This window comes from Mastigoproctus giganteus, chromosome 4 (genome assembly GCF_048544385.1).
Source record: "Mastigoproctus giganteus isolate SK-2022 chromosome 4, ASM4854438v1, whole genome shotgun sequence".
NCBI lineage: Eukaryota > Metazoa > Arthropoda > Arachnida > Uropygi > Thelyphonidae > Mastigoproctus > Mastigoproctus giganteus.
In genome coordinates this window covers 149,406,443-149,422,519 of record NC_143578.1, presented here as the reverse complement: position 1 = coordinate 149,422,519, position 16,077 = coordinate 149,406,443, and the positions used below count along the sequence as shown (strand labels likewise).

Here is a 16,077-nt window from a genome sequence, read left to right as displayed (position 1 = left end):
TTGAGGCCAAGAGATATTCTTGCAATATATAGAGTGCTTTTGATAAGAGATTGAAGTTTTCTTTTTAAGTTCCAACATTTCTAACAGTTTTTCTTTAAAACCAGTTCTATACTTGAAAGCCACAAGTTAGAACACAGGAAGGAAACACACCTTTCTTTATTTTCCTGTATTTCTAGTTGTACTATTCAACTAACACTTCAACTGCTTGGCCTCCGAGCGGCATTGCTCCTGCCTCCCCGTGGCGGGGTCGGTAACCTGGGGGAAAAGTTATCCTCCAAGGCTAAAAGGAGTAACCATGGATTCAAACGAGTATCCACCTGTAGAGCCTTCAAGCTCCAGACCAGACACATCCACTGATAATGACTGTAATCAACCGAAAAGGCTTCAGATGGAAGCGCAGTGCAACGACATGCCAAATTTTCTCATAGTACATTCCCTTTCCACCCAGCCTGTGGGCAAATTGTCACCATTTGTAATACAGAGATATTTGGAATCCATTGCTGGGACACTAAAACTGGTAAAATGATTGCAATCCGGAGACCTCCTTATTGAAACAGCCAACTCCAAACATTCCGAGTGGCTGCTCAAAACAACTACATTCGGTGGGCTGCCAGTATCTATTACTCCACACAACACCTTAAATTCCTTGAAAGGCGTCATAACTGAATGGGACCTACTTACAATATCTGAATAGGAATTAGTTCAAGAATTGAGTAATCAAAAAGTAATCAGCGTCAAACACATAATGGCTAAAAAAGATGGAAATCTTGTCCCAACTAGATTTTTAACTTTCAGTACCCCAGATTTGCCATCATCAGTAAAAGTTGGCTATTTAAACTACCGAATTCGGCCTTATTTTATTCATTGTTTTAGGAACATTACCAGGAGCCATTTGTCCTGTTTGTAGTTTCAAGGAGCACGTACAAGCAGACTGTACAGCCGCAAGTCCCATTTGCCCCAACTGCAAAGAAAGTCACCCAGCCTTTTCTAAATCTTGTGAAATGTAGAAAACCGGCAAAAAAATTCAAAAATATAAAATAGAACATAAAGGGACATATCCTGAGGCACGCAGACAAGTTATGTTGACCATTCTCAGTCGTTCTTATGCATCTCACACTCGAAGCATCCATTCAGCAGCAGCTCAAACAGATGTATCAATACCCCCTAACACATCTCTATTTAACTGGATTAAAACAACACTATCAAACTCTGGAAAGGGCACACCCCAACTAAAACCAGTGAAGCAACCAACACTCCAATTAGCATTCCAGCTGGCGCTCCAGCGGTCTTGCATGATAGCAAAAAATTGAAACCTAAAGACAGCAAGAAAACCACAAACAGTATGGAAGTAGACATACCCTCAGATTATGAAGAACCCATACTAGAACTTCATGCGAATGACACTATGGATACTGGATGCCCCACCTTCTTAAAAAAAGAACAAAAAAAAATGCTCCCCTTACAAAAAGCAGTCAGAAGAATCATCCTCATTTTAGCATTAGCATTAGCATTAGCATTAGTAGAGGCATTTGATGCAAGAAAGCAAGCTTATGCAGCATCAGCCAAAAAAAAAAAAAAAAAAAAAAAAAGTAACATAAATAAATAAAAATAACCACTTCCACTTCACCCCTCTGTTCGTTCGAAATACCTGTCCAGCTGAGCCTTAAACTTATTTAGGCTATCAACTTCCACGACAAGGGATGGAAGTCTGTTCCACCCACCAACCACCCGCTGGCTAAAGGCAAATTTCCGCACATCTATCCTACATCTGTCTTTCCTCAATTTGAATTTATGCCCTCTCAGGTGATTTTTCTGAGCTAGAGGAAGAATCCCATCAGCATTGAGCATGCTCAAACCATTCAAGGCTTTGTACACCTCTATCAGATCACCCCGCTGGTGCCTAGTTTCCAGACACTGTAATTTGCAAAACTTAAGCCTTTCTTCGTAAGAGAACCCCTTTGTCCCATTCACCAATCTAGTTGCCCTTCTCTGTACTCGTTCCAGCAGCTCTACATCCTTCCTGAAATGAGGCCTCCAGGCCTGTATACAGTACTCTAGGTGTGGCCTGACCATTGCCTTATACAAGGGAATAATCACCTCCTTATCCCTGCTAGAAAAATTCCTATATATCATTGACAATATACCATGAGCTACTCTTGCAGCTCGTCTGCACTGCTCAGAGAACTTCATATCTGCCTGCACCACCACCCCCAGGTCCCTTTCATTCTCTATCACTGTCAGTGTAGTACCACAGAGTTGATACGTTGCTCTGGGGTTGCTGTTTCCCATATGTAGTACTTTACATTTGTCAATGTTAAACTTCATTTGCCACCTCGAAGCCCATCTGCTCAACCTTTCCAAATCCTGTTGCAGCAGCATAGTGTCAGTAGTGTCCTTGACAACCCTGCCAACCTTCGTATCGTCTGCAAACTTGGACATTAAGCCTGATATACCATCATCAATATCATTTATAAATACAGAAAACAATAAAGGCCCCAATACTGAACCCTGAGGGACTCCACTAATAACATTAGTCCACGATGAGCAGTGTCCATTGATTACCACTCTCTGTCTTCTCCCCCTCAACCACCCCTTTATCCATAGCAGCAACTTGCCTCCAATGCCACACTGCTCCAATTTGTGCAGCAGTCTTCCATGTGCAACAGTATCAAAAGCCTTTCTAAGATCCAAGTATATAATATCAAAGTTATTCCCTGCATCCAGTTCTTTTGTGACTGCATCATAGTATCCAATCAAATTGGTCAGGCAAGACTTCCCCTTAACAAAACCATGCTGTGTCCTAGCTATAACTGAAGTCTTGTCTAGATGATCCTGCAGTGCTTCTTTCACCAGTGCCTCCATTAATTTTCCGGGAACAGAAGTTAAACTCACAGGTCTATAATTACTTGTGTCAGCCTTTGATCCCCCTTTGTGAATTGGGGTCACATTTGCACATCTCCAGTCAATGGGTACCTCCCCTGAGTCCAAGGAAGCTCTCATAATTATGGCTAAGGGTTTGCTTACCTCCTTTGCTGCCTCCTTTAATATAACTGGATAGATCCCATCCACCCCAGGTGCCTTTCTTGTGTTTATCTTCAACAATTTCTCCTCCACTTTGCTCTCAGTTATTACAAGATTCTCTAGCTTACTGCTAGAGTTGAATACACCTCTGGCATTCCCCTCGCTGAATAACTCCTCATGTGTGAATGTCGATGCAAAATATTCATTTAGTTTGTTAGCTACCCGAGCAGGGTCATCAACAGTTGACCCATCGATCTCAAGTGGACCAATCTGATTCATCCCCTTCCTTCTAGAGTTTACATAAGTAAAGAACTCTTTGCTGTTTTTCTTCGCATCCCTTGCCAAGGATCTCTCGTAATCTGCCTTCGCCTGCCTAACCTCCTTTGTAACTTGGTTACAGATCAACTTGTATCTATCATAGGCGTCCGTGTCACGTGTTAATTTGTATGTATCCCATGCATTTTTCTTCTCTGCCATATGCCTCATTAGTTCATCTGACAACCATTTAGGCCTAAACCTTGAACAATATTTCTTAGTTGGTATGTAAAGCCTAGTAGCTTCCACGATACGTTCTTTGAATGCTTCCCATTTTGAATTTGCTGTTGGCAATATCATCAGTTGATCCCACTGTATAGAATTTAAATACTGTCTCAGTCCATTGTAGTCGCCTTTACGAAAGCAATACCCCTTCCCTTTACCCCTAATGGTAGTTACCTCTTTGAGTAACTCCCACTTCAGCACCCTGTGATCACTGCCACCAAGTGGTTCATTTATCTGCAGATTCTTAATGCATGAAGAATCACTACTGATAATCAAATCAAGAGTATTACTCCCTCTAGTTGCCTCCTGAACATGCTGATGTAGAAAACAATCATCCAATAAATCCACAAAAGCCTTGCTACTGTGTGAGTGACCAGCCCCCAAATTCCAGTCAATATCTGGGAAATTAAAATCCCCCATTATAAGACTCTCTGATTTACTGGCCCACTCTATTTCTCCGAACAGTTTCTTATTATACTCATCAGAGTCATTAGGCCTATAGCACACTCCTACTCTCAATTTTGATCTCCCAATGCTTATGTCACACCAAACTGACTCGACACTGCACTGTCCAGCGATGTCGACTGGCTTCACTTCCTTGGATTTTATGTGTTTTTTAACTAATAGCATAACCCCTCCTCCCTTCCTATCCTGTCTATCCTTTCTGTAGACATTGTACTCCCCAAATTCCAGTTCTGCATTTCTTATATCTGTGTGACACCACGTCTCTGAAATCCCCACAATATCTGCCTTTGATGTTTTCAGCAATACCTCAAATTCATCAAATTTATTTACTAAACTCCTAGCATTGGTGTACACACAAGTATACATGCACCTGTTCTTTTTCTTAGCTACCCTAACACAACCCATGTGTTTACTTGTACCCCAATGATTCCCAGCAGTCTCTGAAATATCCTGCATCTTATTTTCCAGGCTGCGGCTCATTCCAATAGAAGCAGTGCAAGAATCACTTTCACCTCTGCCAGTGGCTACTGTTAATCTATTAGTCCTTGTATCCCCCCAATCTAGCAGTTTTCCGACCCACCTAACATTGCCTCGATAGCATCAGCAAACATTCTTGCACCCTTTCTATTTAAGTGTATCCCATCCCTGTAGAAGCAGTCTCTCCTGTTAACAAGTACAGACCAGGCTGAAAAAAATTCTACCCCTTGAGCCCTGCACAATCTTTCCAGGGCCGAATTGATTGACAGGGCTCTCATCATATACTCCCTCCTATCGTGTCTGGGCAGAATTGCAGACACTTTCAATTTCAACCCTAATTCACGGCTTTTTTTCATCAGTGACCTGTACTTGTCAAGTAATTCCGCCGGTCTCCTACTCTTAATGTCATTAGTGCCAACGTGTACAACTATATCACCTTTTGTGCCCTTAAAAGATGATATCCGCTCTACAACGTCATCAACGTTTGCCCCTGGCAGACATACCCTGGTCCTATTCCACCTATCCTTTTTACAAAGCATGTTTCCCGTTTCCCTGACAATAGAGTCACCAACAACTACTAGTTCCTTTGGGACCAGCGCATTCTGCCTTGGGGGTTGCCGCTGTGTTCCGCGATGACCAAGTGCAAGCTCTGGCATTGGTGTGGGCAGCTGAGAGCTTGATGGGCCCCTCACTTGTAATCCTTCGAGGGCATCCACCCTATCCTTCAAGCTCTCATATAGGCCCATAACAACGCTGAGTTGTCGCCTTATCTCCTTACACTCCTTGCATCGCACACACACAAAGACATCCCCCATGGCAGTATCATGTCCCATACTTGACTGCTCCGCAAACATCAAGCAAATAGTGCATCTTACAAGGCTGTGATTCAGAGGACAACTGCCCCCCTCAGTTCTCCCCTGGGCCACAGCATTCCCATTAGCTTGAGCCCTTTGCTTTGCTGCTCTGGTTTGAGTCATGATTTAGATTTACTTTCAATAAAATTTCAATTTCTGTACAAAATTAAATCCTAAACTTGTATCCAAACACAGTTATAACGCTATATTTATGTTTCAGTAACGAGTGTTATCTACGGAATATTTACGTTTCAGTAACGAGTGTTATCTACGAAATATTTACGTTTCAGTAACGAGTGTTATCTGCGAAATCCCTTTATATAACTTTCGTATCAAGTTATGTATTAATTATTTGTTTTTACTAATTATTTATGTTACGTAACCTAAGTGGTTATATGTATAATTAATTATGTTAAATAAAATTAATTATATTACGTTTGTAATCTAAGTCGTTATATGTATTTATTTAAACGTACAATTTAACTGCTAACGAAGTTCAACTAACGCTATCTAGTACGGTATATCGTATCACAAAGGCGGGAAAATTACGAACGGTTAGCGGAGTTGAAACACGTGGAAACCTTTACCGATACCTTTATGCAATTACAAGGCCGAGTAAAGAATAAATACACCAAATTAATCAGAAAATTTAAATTTAAAGGATGATTAACCAAAATTGTTTTCCTGTTGTACCAAAATGAGGTACAACATCATACAATGGAATTAGCATTAGTAGAGGCATTTGATGCAAGAAAGCAAGCTTATGCAGCATCAGCCAAAAAAAAAAATAAATAAATAAATAAAAAAATAAATAATAAATAAATAAATAAAAAATAGCCACTTCCACTTAACCCCTCTGTTCGTTCGAAATACCTGTCCAGCTGAGCCTTAAGCTTATTTAGGCTATCAACTTCCACGACAAGGGATGGAAGTCTATTCCACCAACCAACCACCCGCTGGCTAAAGGCAAATTTCCTCACGTCTATCCTACATCTGTCTTTTCTCAATTTGAATTTATGCCCTCTCAGGTGATTATTCTGAGCAAGAGGAAGAATCCCATCAGCATTGAGCATGCTCAAACCATTCAAGGCTTTATACACCTCTATCAGATCACCTCGCTGGTGCCTAGTCTCCAGACACTGTAATTTGCAAAATTTAAGCCTTCTTCGTAAGAGCACCCCTTTGTTCCATTCACTAATCTTGTTACCCTTCTCTGTACTCGTTCCAGCATCTCTACATCCTTCTTGAAATGAATCCTCCAGACCTGTATACAGTACTCTAGGTGTGGTCTGACCATTGACCTATACAAGGGAATAATCACCTCCTTATCCCTGCTAGAAAAATTCCTATATATCATTGACAATACACCATGAGCTACTGTTGCAGCCCGTCTGCACTGCTTAGAAAACTCCATATCTGCCTGCACAACTACCCCCAGGTCCCTTTCATTCTCTACGGTTTGGTTTGGTTTTATTGGCGCATTAGCATCTAAGGCTATAATCATTCTCTACCACTGTCAGTGTAGTACCACAGAGTTGATACGTTGCTCTGGGGTTGCTGTTTCCCATATGTAGTACTTTACATTTGTCAATGTTAAACTTCATTTGCCACCTCTCAGCTCATCTGCTCAACCTTTCCAGATCCTGTTGGAGTAGCATAGTGTCAGTAGTGTCCTTGACAACCCTGCCAACCTTCGTATCGTCTGCAAACTTGGACATTAAGCTTGATATACCATCATCAATATCATTTATAAATAGAAAACAATAATGGACCAATACTGAACCCTGAGGGACTCCACTAATAACATTAGTCCATGATGAGCAGTGTCCATTGATTACCACTCTCTGTCTTCTCCCCCTCAACCACCCCTTTATCCATAGCAGCAATTTGCCTCCAGTGCCACACTGCTCCAATTTGTGCAGCAGTCTTCCATGTGCAACAGTATCAAAAGCCTTTCTAAGATCCAAGTATATAATATCAAAGTTATTCCCTGCATCCAGTTCTTTTGTGACTGCATCATAGTATTCAATCAAATTGGTCAGGCAATATTTCCCCTTAACAAAACCATGCTGTGTCTGAGCTATAACTGAAGTCTTGTCTAGATGATCCTGCATTGCTTCTTTAACCAGTGCCTCCATTAATTTTCCAGGAACAGAAGATAAACTAACAGGTCTATAATTACTTGTGTTGCCCTTTGATCCTCCTTTGTGAATTGGGGTCACATTTGCACATCTCCAGTCCATGGGTACTTCTCCTGAGTCCAAGGAAGCTCTCATAATTATGGCTAAGGGTTTGCTTACTTCTTTTGCTGTCTCCTTTAATATAACTGGATAGATCCCATCCACCCCAGGCGCCTTTCTTGTATTTATCTTCAACAATTTTTCCTCCACTTTACTCCCAGTTATTACAAGATTCTTTAGCTTACTGCCAGAGTTGAATACACCTCTGGCATTGCCCTCGCTTAAAACCTCACGTGTGAATGTCGATGCAAAATATTCATTCAGTTTGTTAGCTACCTGAGCAGGATCATCAACAGTTGACCCATCAATATCAAGTGGACCAATCTGATTCATCCCCTTCCTTCTAGAGTTTACATAAGTAAAGAACTCTTTGCTGTTTTTCTTTGCATCCCTTGCCAAAGATTTCTCGTAATCTGCCTTCGACTGCCTAACCTCCTTTGTAGCTTGGTTACAGATCAACTTGTATCTATCATAGGCTTCTGTGTCACTTGTTAATTTGTATGTATCCCATGCATTTTTTTTCTCTGCCATATGTCTCATTAGTTCATCTGACATCCACTTAGGCCTAAACCTTGAACAATATTTCTTAGTTGGTATGTAAAGCCTAGTAGCTTCCAAGATAAGTTCTTTGAATGCTTCCCATTTTGAATTTGCTGTTGGTAACATCATCAGTTGGTCCCACTGAATAGAATTTAAATACTGTCTCAGTCCATCGTAGTCGCCTTTATGAAAGCAATAACCCTTCCCTTTATCCCAAATGGTAGTTACCTCTTTGAGTAAATCCTACTTCAGCACACTGTGATCACTGCCACTTAGTGGTTCATTTACCTGCAGATTCTTAATGCATGAAGAATCACTACTGATAATCAAATCAAGAGTATTACTCCCTCTAGTTGCCTCCCGAACGTGCTGATGTAGAAAACAATCATCCAATAAATCCACAAAAGCCTTGCTAGTGTGTGAGTGACCAGCCCCCAAATTCCAGTCAATATCTGGGAAATTAAAATCCCCCATTATAAGACTCTGATTTACTGGCCCACTCTATTTCCCCGTACAGTTTCTTTTTATACTCATCAGAGTTATTAGGCCTATAGCACACTCCTACTCTCAATTTTGATCTCCCAGTGCTTATGTCACACCAAACTGACTCGACACTGCACTGTCCAGCAATGTCGACTGGCTTCACTTCCTTGGATTTTATGTGTTTCTTAACTAATAGCATAACCCCTCCTCCCTTCCTATCCTGTCTATCCTTTCTGTAGACATTGTACTCCCCAAATTTCAGTTCTGCATTCCTTATATCTGTGTGACACCACATCTCTGAAATCCCCACAATATCTGCCTTTGATGTTTTGAGCAATACCTCAAATTAATCAAATTTATTTACTAAACTCCTAGCATTGGTGTTCACGCAAGTATACATGCACCTGTTCTTTTTCTTAGCTACCCTAACACAACCTATGTGTTTATTTGTACCCCAATGATTCCCAGCAGTCTCTGAAATATCCTGCATCTTATTTTCCAGGCTGCGGCTCATTCCAATAGAAGCAGTGCAAGAATCACTTTCACCTCTGCCAGTGGCTACTGTTAATCTATTAGTCCTTGTATCCCCCCAATCTAGCAGTTTTCCGACCCACCTAACACTGCCTCGATAGCATCAGCAAACATTCTTGCACCCTTTCTATTTAAGTGTATCCCATCCCTGTAGAAGCAGTCTCTCCTGTTAACAAGTACAGACCAGGCTGAAAAAAATTCTACCCCTTTAGCCTTGCACAATCCTTCCAGGGCCGAATTGATCCACAGGGCTCTCATCATATACTCCCTCCTATCGTGTCTGGGCAGAATTGCAGACACTTTCAAATTCAACCCTAATTCACTGCTTTTTTTCAACAGTGACCTGTACTTGTTAAGTAATTCCGCTGGTCTCCTACTCTTAATATCATTAGTGCCAACGTTAGTGTACAACATTAGTGTACAACTATATCACCTTTTGTGCCCTTAAAAGATGATATCCGCTCTACAATGTCATCAACCTTTGCCCCTGGCAGACATACCCTGGTCCTGTTCCACCTATCCTTTTTACGAAGCATGTTTCCTGTTTCCCTGACAACAACTACTAGTTCCTTTTGGGACCAGCGCATTCTGCCTTGGGGGCTGCTGCTGTGTTGCATGATGACAATGTGCAAGTTCTGGCATTGGTGTGGGCAGCTGAGAGCTTGATAAGCCCCTCACTTTTAATCCTTCGAGGGCATCCATCCTGTCCTTCAAGCTCTCATATAGGCCCATAACAATGCTGAGTTGTCACCTGATTTCCTTACACTCCTTGCATCGCGCGCACACACAAAGACATCCCCCATGCCAGTATCATGTCCCGTACCCGACTGCTCCACAAACAATAAGCAAGTAATGCATTTTAATAGGCTGTGATTCAGAGGGCAACTGCCCCCATCAGTTCTTCCCTGAGCCACAGCACCCCCATTAGCTTGAGCCTTTTGCTTTGCTGCTCTGGTCTGAGTCATGATTTCGATTTAATTTCAATAAAATTTCAATTTCAGTACAAAATTAAAACCCTAAACTTATATCCCAACACAGTTATAACGCTATATTTATGTTTCAGTATCGAGTGTTATCTACGAAAACCCTTTATATAACTTCCGTATCAAGTTAAGTATTAATTATTTATGTTACGTAACCAAGTCGTTATATGTATAGTTAAAAGTAAAATGTAATTGACAGTGAAGTTCAACAAGATTAATTATCTGATTAATTGACAATATTATGTACTGTACTATACTATACTATATTATGCTTATGCTGTCTATTTCGAGATATTTTGTATCGCGTAACAATGGCGGCTGATTACGAACGGTAAACACGTGGATTTGATACTCTTTCCGATACTAAGTAATACCTACAAAATCTCTGTCTAAGTTACTTTAATCTAATTATCATAAATAAGAATATAAAACTACTCTAGAAAATAAGTTAATATGCCTATTTAATTTCAAGCTAATAAAACAGAAAATAAATCAGAAAAAACTTCTCTGTTCCAGGAGCGGCAAAAATGTGAATTGCAGAGGACTAGTCAGTCGTTCTGATGACTTAAAGGAGTTACTTGCTCAGTTCAACTCCATAGGTGTATGCGTACAGGAAACTTTCTTGTCACTGCATGTTTCACCAAAATTTTCAAATGATGTCATCTACAGACAAGATAGGATTTCTGAGTCTGCCCATGGAGGTGTAGTCATTCTTATTAATTCTAACACACCGTCCAAGCACATCCAATTACAAACCACTCTAGAAGCTGTGGCAGTTCATATTGCAGTTGGTGTTTCAGTTACCCTTGTTTCCATTTATATTCCACCAACAGTAACATTTCCCTATTCAGACCTGAACAGCCTCATTAAACAAGTCCCAACGCCCATTTGTCTTTTAGGTGATTTTAATGGCCCCCATCCCTTGTGTGGATCCACTACAATGGATGCAAGGGGCAAATTGATTGAAGAATTTTTGAACAATAATGATCTAAATTTACTAAACTCTGGTTCTCCCACCTATATCCACCTACCTACAGGATCTACTTCTGAAATTGACTTATCAATCTGTTCACCGTCCATTTTTCCATTCATGATATTGTCAGTGTTAACCGATCCATTTAATAGCAATCATTTTCCCTTATTTGCACATTACAAACAGGGGTAACTCCAAATCCTGATCAATGATTCACTTGGAAGTTTAAAAAGGCTAATTGGGATGGCTATTCCTCCCAAATATCTCTAGACAGGCTTTAGGTTGAAAAACAGTCGATTGATGTTGTAAATAAACACTTACATAACCAATCATATTTTGACTGCAGCTGAGGCCTCTATTCCAAAATCCATGCCATATCGAAAACACAGAAATCACTGGTGGAATACACATTGTTTAATTGCGAAACAGGAAAAAAACCGTGCTTGGAATAATTTCCACAAGTATCCCACCACTACTAACCTAATTGCTTTTAAAAGACTAAAAGCAAGACAAGTTAGGCCGGAAGCGAAATGGGATTTATGGATTGCTTTTGCCTCAACCATCAAAGACACAGATATATGGATTATCTGGAAAAGAATACAGGCATTAAATGGCAAATTTGCTCGGCTGCCCTCTCCAATACTTCGTTGGAAAGGGAAAGACATTACTACTCCTGAAGAAGTTTAAAATGCATTAGCAGAATCATTTGCAAAAATCTCAGCTTCTGCTGCCTATGCATCCACCTTCCAGAACATCAAAGCAGGTGCAGAACTGTATAAAATCAACTTCTTCACACGCCGCTCATTCCCGTACAATCAACCATTTACATTAAAGAACTTGAAGAATCATTAAACAGATCTTCCAATAGTGCTGCAGGTCCAGATGGAGTTCATTACATTATGCTAAAGCATTCACTTGGAGAAGACTTGACAATCCTATTAATTTTTTATAATTGTATCTTCTCTGAAAATGCCTATCCTTCTTCATGGTGCCATTTGTTCATTATCGCCTTACCAAAACCAGGAAAAAATCCCTCCTGTGTTGAAAATTACAGGCCAGTATCTCTTACGAGCTGCATGGGAAAATTTTTCGAAAGAATGGTTCATACTAGGCTCACTTACATCCTGGAGTCAGAGAATCTCCTTCCAATCATGGTATTATTATGGATCTTTACCATCTGGGGCTTAGGGCCATTTCCCGGAAATAATTCAACATTTCCTGCAACTGCATTCTTTTCAGGTCCAATATAAAAACATACTCTCTGCATCTCACATTCAGGAAGAGGGAGTCCCACAGGGATCAATACTTAGTCCAACACTGTTTTCAGTCCGAGTTAGCAGCATGACACAAGATATCCCAAAAGCCATTCAAACTTATATGTATGCAGATGACCTTACCATTTCCTGTCAGTCTCAAAGCATGAATACCATCGAACGGCAGCTCCAACTTGCCATAACCAAAATAGAATCCTGGACTTCACGGAATGGCTACCGACTATCAGAAAAGAAATGCAGTGTCACTCACTTTTGCAAGAAATGAGCTCTCCATCCCGAACCTGAACTACAAATAAACAATACTCCAATCCTGCTTGTTAACACTGTTAAATTTCTTGGACTACTATTAGACTGCAAACTAAATTTCCAAACACACATCACTTATTTGAGAACTTCTTGTATAAAGCATTTGTATATACTTCAATTGGTCTAATCTATGTCATGGGGAGCTGACTGGTATATTTTTCTGCATCTTTATAGAAGTTTAATAGGTTCACAGCTAGAGTATAGTTGTCCAGTGTACGACACTGCCAGGAGCACTACTTTAAAACAGCTAAATATGATCCATCACAATGCTCTGAGGACTGCGTTGGGAGCTTTTAGGACTTCTCCCATCCAATGTCTATATATTGAAGCACATGATCCCCCATTGCACTTGTGTGGAAAAACACTACAGTTCCACTATGCTGCTAAGATCTAGAGTCTACCATCGCACCCAAGTTGGGAATCCTTCTATGAGAGCAAGCCAAATGAAAATAGACCTGCCTCGCTCAGGATCAAAGAGCTTATTCAGACTTGGAATGTCAATTTAACTGAAATTTTCCAAGACACAACTACACCTGTTGCTCCTTGGACACATGTGTCTGTCTCTCAAGATATACACTTCCTCCAGTGGGGGAAAAAATTATATCTCCCTGCAATATCAGACAGTTACATTCAGCTCATGCTACTATGAACAACCATGTCTATAAAATTTATATGGATGGTTCCAAAACTGAGTATGCTAGGTGCTGTGGCAGTTTTTCCTTTATGTACAAGTTCAGCCACACTACCACTTGCTTGTAGCATCTTCACAGCTAAATTATATTCCATTAAGTTAGCGCTTAGTAAGATTATTGAGCTTTCCATCTCATCTGCCATAATTTACACAGATTCCCTTAGTGCTGTCTCTGCCATAAGGAAGAATTTCTCGTCTTCTCATCCTACATTGAAACAGATTCATTCCCAGCTATTCTCCTTCAGCGTGTCCAATCAGCTTTTGCTGGATCCCTGGCCATTCTGGCATTCCAGTAAATTAAAGTGCTGACTTTGCCAATAAACATCCTCAACCCGCTCTCTCACAACATCCTCAGGTTCCTTACTCTGATTATAAGTCTGTCATATGCAAAGTGTGCTACAATAAATGGTCACAGACCTGGAAAAGTGACACCAACAATAAACTTTACCAGATAAAAGAAGATCCAAAGTGACACCAACAATAAACTTTACCAGATAAAAGAAGATCCAAAGCTTCCGATAAAACAGACGAGAGGAAGTGGTACTGGCAAGACTCAGAATTGGACACACTCATCATACTCATCTCTTTCTATTATTGGGAGAAAACCCACTACAGTGCTCATCCTGTCAGATGCAACTTATGGTCCATCATTTTCTGGTTGATTGTCCTTTACATTCAATCATCTGGTCAAACACTTTTCAGTCACTCTTCACGTTGAATATATCACCTGATTTATCTCATTTCTTAGAAATGAAGCACATATTGAAGAACTTTTATTATATCTAAAACATATTGGCTTGTGCAGTTAGCATATAATTTAACTTCTCTTATAATATGTTTTTTGAATTAACGATGAACAGACACAATTTGTCCTTAGTAGCTCTTGTGTCGTTAAACCAAATAATAACAACAACAACAACAGCAACAACCAGAAACATTGCCAGTTATTTAGTTTTTATTTTGTAGGAGTTTAATGTATTTCATGCAGTAATTTTTATACAGCAAAATTTACTTGATAACAACAACAAAAAAAAATATATATATATATTTATTTATTTAATTTTTAAAATTCAGTTTAGTTACTTAACACCACCATATGGCCATAATGGCGAGGAGGGTGGAAATGATATGTTATTTACAATAAGTTGTTACAAATATTACAAACAATTTCTAATAGATACCAATTAGTAGAAAATTATCATATCATAGCTTATGTGCCTCTCATATTAAAGAACATACAAGTAGATTAATTTTTGTATCACTGTTGTTTAAATACAGTTTAATTACTAGTTAAATTCTATTTCCAAATCTATGCAGTACTGAACAGTGTTAATTTACAGTGGTTCCTTTTACTCTGGAATGGCTAAGATAAGGCTTGGTGGAAGTCTAAAATACAATCTTCTTGTAGTCTTCTATATTTTTTATCACTACATATTCCTTATTCTATATTTCTTATCACAGTTTTTCATAATCATAGTTAAGTATATTCCATAGTTGCAAGGTGTTAATGGAGAATATACGTTGTAGGAAACTTCGTTGGGTGTGTTTTGGGTAGAGAAGTGGTTGTTATCCTGTGTTGGCTGCTCTAAAAATGCATGCTTAATAGGTCATCTTTTAGTAATTGTGCATTAATGTTAAAAAAAAAAAAAACAAACAAACAAACAAGCAAGTAAATTTGTGTGGTTTAATTAATATTATTCACATATAATTATGTTTTGTTGTTATTATTATTATTGTTGTTATATCGGCAGTAACACCAGACATAACCACTCTGTGCACTTTGTACTACCAGTACCCATCATCATGGGGGTGGAAGGGGGTTATTATTGTTCTTATTAGTATCTCTCTATAAATTAAATTAAAATCATTTTCCTCCTAGTGATATTTATTCACGCCAGTGGGAAAAGAGGAGGAGGCAATTACGTCACAACAAATGCAATTAATTATTGACAACTATCTCCATAACGTTCACCACCCTCATGCACGTACTTCACTGTCTAACATTTGATGTTCCATTTTAATGTTTTTGTATATTAATGAATTTTGAATATTTGCAAATTGTTTAGTATTTTGTGAATATTTTAAATATTTGTAAATTGTTTAGTATTTTGTAAATATTTTAAATATTTGTAAATTATTTAGTATTTTGTAAATATTTGTATAGTTTGAAAATATTTCAGTTAAATATTTTAGTACTGCTCTTTCGGATACAATATTCCTCATGCATTGTGGAACCCGGAGCAAAAGGCCTTTGGCTAAAATCTATTATTTGGGTACCACTCCATGCAGTGGGCGTGGTCATAGAACGGAGTGATTGTATGGTCGAGTTCTGTGATTGGGTGATTAATGTGAATGCATTTTGTTTTTGATTGTTTTGTCGAGGAGGGAGGGGGGTGCTTAGTTTAGGTAGGGTGTTTATCCCCCATCCCGGTATTTTAAAATCGGAAAACAGCAGCAAGTGGGGGGGGGATAAACAGCCTAGGCATGTCAGCCTAGGAGGAAAGGGGCAGGGCTAAACAGTGAGTGGCACCTCCCAATCACTGCCTTCTTTGTGAGGCACCTCCGTAGCCAGGTGGGAAGGAGCAGCAGTGCATAGCACATGCTTCTTGATTACACCGGGGTTCAAGCCTGTCACCACCAAATACGGAGGATGCGGAAAGGTCAAGGGAATGACCACCGCATATTCCCGGAACAACATG

The 16,077-nt window shown here is 39.6% G+C and overlaps 1 protein-coding gene across 1 annotated transcript in view; it reads left to right on the top strand.

Annotated features, from left to right (window-relative positions):
* The window catches only part of LOC150087120 (twitchin-like), a 3,511,780-nt gene that overhangs the window by 1,440,037 nt on the left and 2,055,666 nt on the right, over positions 1-16,077 (top strand).